The sequence below is a fragment of the Nannospalax galili genome, unplaced genomic scaffold, assembly GCF_000622305.1.
Source record: "Nannospalax galili isolate Female #2095 unplaced genomic scaffold, S.galili_v1.0 scaffold740, whole genome shotgun sequence".
Taxonomy (NCBI): domain Eukaryota; kingdom Metazoa; phylum Chordata; class Mammalia; order Rodentia; family Spalacidae; genus Nannospalax; species Nannospalax galili.
This window is the reverse complement of record NW_008345503.1, coordinates 4,819-8,976: the sequence shown is the minus strand read 5'-3', so window position 1 is coordinate 8,976 and position 4,158 is coordinate 4,819. Positions and strand designations below refer to the sequence as shown.

General features: G+C 37.2%; 1 long non-coding RNA gene across 2 annotated transcripts in view; it reads left to right on the top strand.

Moving 5' to 3' along the window:
- LOC115071811 overlaps positions 1-708 on the top strand; it is an 11,980-nt gene extending 11,272 nt beyond the window's left edge. Inside the window, exon 3 of one of the 2 annotated variants that reach the window (XR_003850884.1) lies at positions 602-708. This is a non-coding gene — a long non-coding RNA (uncharacterized LOC115071811). Of the gene's footprint in view, positions 1-299; positions 429-601 lie in introns of those variants that run through there. The other variant, XR_003850883.1, reaches the window with a different exon arrangement.
- Positions 709-4,158: the final 3,450 nt, after the last annotated feature.

Genomic DNA, 4,158 nt, shown 5'->3' with positions numbered 1-4,158 from the left:
AAATTTCCATATGATCTTAAGTATGTGCCTTAATTTCTCTAGGCCGGATTTCCCCCTTCCATTTAGCATAATCATTATAACATACTAACATATTTTAGCAAATATTATAGTCAAATATAATGCACTAGTAGATATAGCTGTACATTTAGTGAAATTACAGCTATTACTTGCTCAGTCACAAGCCTGACTTATTCCTTGTCTTTATACACAATCCTCATTCTTACCAACTACAAAGGAACCCTGTCCTATGGATGTTCACAAATGCATAAACATCTCTATTCATTAACTTCTTATAATAGCACACTGGAACTGGGATCCAAGGATAAATGAAAACTTCATCCTTGGGGTTTAGCAAGGATTTTATTTTGGTTATCAACTCAAGTGATTATGGGATGAGCAATGACACTACGTTGAAAGGAAAAAAGTACGACTGACCTAATGGAAGAGAGGAAGACCCTGAAAGTTCAACTAGTAAGATTTAATATGATTTCTATGTGTATTACAAGTAACAGGCAACAGACAGATGGGAGAAAATTAACTACTTGTTATTCCTGTGATGTTTTATATTTCCAGCCCCCATACAAACTTTATTATCCAATAGATCCTGATTATGAAGCAAACTGTCCAGATGTAGTAGCTTATGTTTGTGCTACAAATGGCTTCACCTACAAGAATGAGTGTTTCTTCTGTATCGATCGGTGGTAAGTTCAAAATAAAATACAGGTAGTATATTTTTTACTGTATAATTCATAGAAATTTCAAGTAACCTAAGCTAAGGACTTAGACTTTGCTGGCTATTGATTTTCTTTTTTTAATGTGTACAAGTATATTGTCTGCATGTATGTGAGTGCACCCGTGTTGTGCAATGCCATGGCGGTCAGAAGAGGGCTTCCGAGTCCCCTGGAACTAGAGTTAAGGATGGTTTGTAGCCGCCATGTGGGTGCTGAGAATCGAACCCAGGTCCTCTACAAGAGCAGTCAGTGCTCTTAACCACTGAGTCATCTCTCCAGCTCCGGTATATTGATTTTAAGAATCTAGTTTCTTGCTCATTAAAAATTAAAACTAAACTATTAAAAACTAACTTAGCAGGGGGAAAGCTCACATGAAACTTTCTGATAACTATACAGAAATCACCTTTGTAGGATATGACAGATTATATTCAAACAATGACTAGAAAGATGATTTTTGAAAATTCAAAATTTCTTTCACAAGTACTCAGACAAGTCTAGAAATAGTATCCATAAATGTCTTCTGGTAGCTATAGATAGATATAAACCAGAGCTGGAGACAAAAGACAATGATACAGACGAAGACCTATACGTACATATAAATACGACACATGAGCCCCAAAGTTGTTATGTGGTCTTACTTGAACAAAAATTGGCAGTCAACTCTTGCAAAGGACCTGGGTACTGAAAATTGAACCCAGGTCCTCAAGAGTAGTCAGTGCTCTTAATTGCTGAGTCATCTCTCCAGCCCTAAAACTGTTTTTACAAATTAGCTTTGTTATCTTGTTGGCAATTTTTTCCAGTTAGTAAGCTGTTAACGACTTGTGAGTTCTTCTGTGTTGGGAATCCTCAAAACTATTCTCAGATTTAATGGCTTATTAAGAGTCCTAAAACTCGGGAAAGCTTTTCTATTATTCTATTCTATTATCTATATTTATGAAAGGATATAAATTAAAATCAGCCAAGACAAAGCTAGAGTCCAAGAGCAATCAGATCAAGCCTCCAGCTACATTCCCAATTGAATCACACAGATGATTTATAATCCTACCAGCTATTACACGTGACAGGTACAAAATATCACTAATCAGGAAACTCTACCAATTCTGGATGTCAGGGGTTTTTTATTGGCGTTATATATAAGTATGGAACACTTGTATAGCTGACCTTATTTAAAGTCTCTAGCACCCATTTTCACAGGTCACATTGATGCAAAGTGGCCCAAGATTTAGGCAAATGGAAAAGGTATTCACTGTAAATGACATGGTTGATATAAATATCTAGCATGGCAAATACTAAGTATATAAAATGTTCTTATCAACCAGAATATGTCAAGGACTTATAGGTTATCTCCCAGGAGCTAATAAATACTCCAAGTCTGCTAAGCAGCTCCAGCCTGCATATGCAGTGGCCTCACAGAAAATGAGAATTCATGAGTATTACCAAATCACATAGAAATAATACAATTTAATTAGCTTTCCTCCTTTATTTAGTTACTATTACTTTCTCAGGAAGGTATTGATTAGACAAAAGACTTGGAAATGTCTCTTCAGCTGTTCCACAGAAGCTTTTTTACACACAAGACACAAGATGGTCTTGCTTATAAGGGCCTGTCCTGCAAGCAGCACAGACTGACGCCTAGATCTGCACAGCACAGGCCCTAGTCTGTCTGGCTATACAGTGACAGGTTTCCACAGAGCTTTCTGAGATTACTTTCCACCTCATAGGAAATTTGAAGCTATAACTTCACAAAATAGTCTCAGCAGTTCAAAGAGTAAGCCTCTTCCTGCTTGCTATTTCCATCAGTTCTGAACAGAATGTGAAGTTGTCAACACACTTCAGAGGTTTCATGTTGTTCACAGTGGTGGTTATCAGGTGATCATCTCTCAGGGAAGAGTAAAATTTGCCAAAGCTTGTCTCCAAAACACAGCCAAGAGCAGAGAACTCCTCTGGCAGAAGCCGAGAAGAGATGGGAGAAGCAATTTCCTCTATGCTGTCCTTCTTCCCTCTCTCCTTTCTGACTCCTTTGCTTACTTATAAGTCTAATGGATTTGTTTCACTGAATCTAGCCATTATTTCTTAGAAAACCTCGGTTGTTTAAAAGAACAAAACATTCGCCGGGCGTGGTGGTACATGCCTGTAGTCCCAGCACTTGGGAGGCAGAGGCAGGTAGATCTCTGTGAGTTCAAGGGCAGCCTGGTCTACATAGTGACTTCCAGGACAGCTGGGGCTACAGGAAGACCCTGCTTCAAAAAGACAAAAAAGTAAAATAAAATAAAAAAAAAATAAAACATCCATGACTTAGCAACTTTTCAGCTGATAGAAGCACAATTCATGTCAAATATTTAATTCTGAAATGTAGAAAATTGATGCCAATGAGGAACAATATTTTAATTGCTTTAAATATCCACAAATCCCTATATGTAAACTTAAACACTATTTAATTTCTATTCTGTATCTTGGGGAAATGGAAAAGTTTTAATGCTCTTTTAAATGGTGGAAGGAGGAAACATTTGCTTGATCTTGGCAGTGTTTCGGAGAAGAGCTTTCACAAATTGAACTCAGTTGTGAGAGACAACCACCACACTGTCTACTACTGTGAAAAACATACAATCTTTGAAAGAACAGGAAAAATACTGCAGAATGCCAGCATTGATGGAAAATCATAATTCCTATTTTTAAGAGTCTGTCAGGCTAAACTGTGCCTAGAAGGTAGTTGTTTGAAACAGACACAGAAGCTTCAGACAATTGCTATCTGAGCAACAAAAGAGAAATGTGCCCAGCAAAATGACTGTAGAAAGCAGCCTTAGTTTTGTGGAATCGGATACTATTTTATAAGTTTTGGAATAGTTAATAATATCTAAAATTAGATATCACATAAAAATATAGATTTCAAACATCCTAGTGATAGTAAATAAAGATTTCACATGCAATGAGAAGTAGTTGCCTGGTAGCACTAGGAATTCTGGGTGACTAAAGCCACACCTTTCTTCTGTGGTAAAGGTGGCTCGTATCACTTATATATATCCCCTACCTGACCAAGCATTTATGCTTGCAATGCCAGACCAGTTCAGCGGGATATTAAAACATATAAAGGGAGCTCAGTTACAGGTGTCCTAGCAGGGCGTCTCTTGAAGAAAAAGAAGGTTAAAGGATTTTAAAGAATGAAACAAACACACAGAAAAGAAAGAAATCATCAATCTATATAGTGATGCTTGGGAAGACAGACGAGACTGTGCATTGTCTTTAGGGTAATACAATGATCATGCTGAGGATTTTATGGCTTAGTAATATTAATACATAAGATAGGAAGTCATGTAGGGTCTGGATCCCATGAAGTATTAATACCAGAGCAAGGAGAATAGACATATGGGCAACATGAACATAGCAAAAGTTTGGAGCAGAGTGAACTATGGGTAGCATTATTGTTATG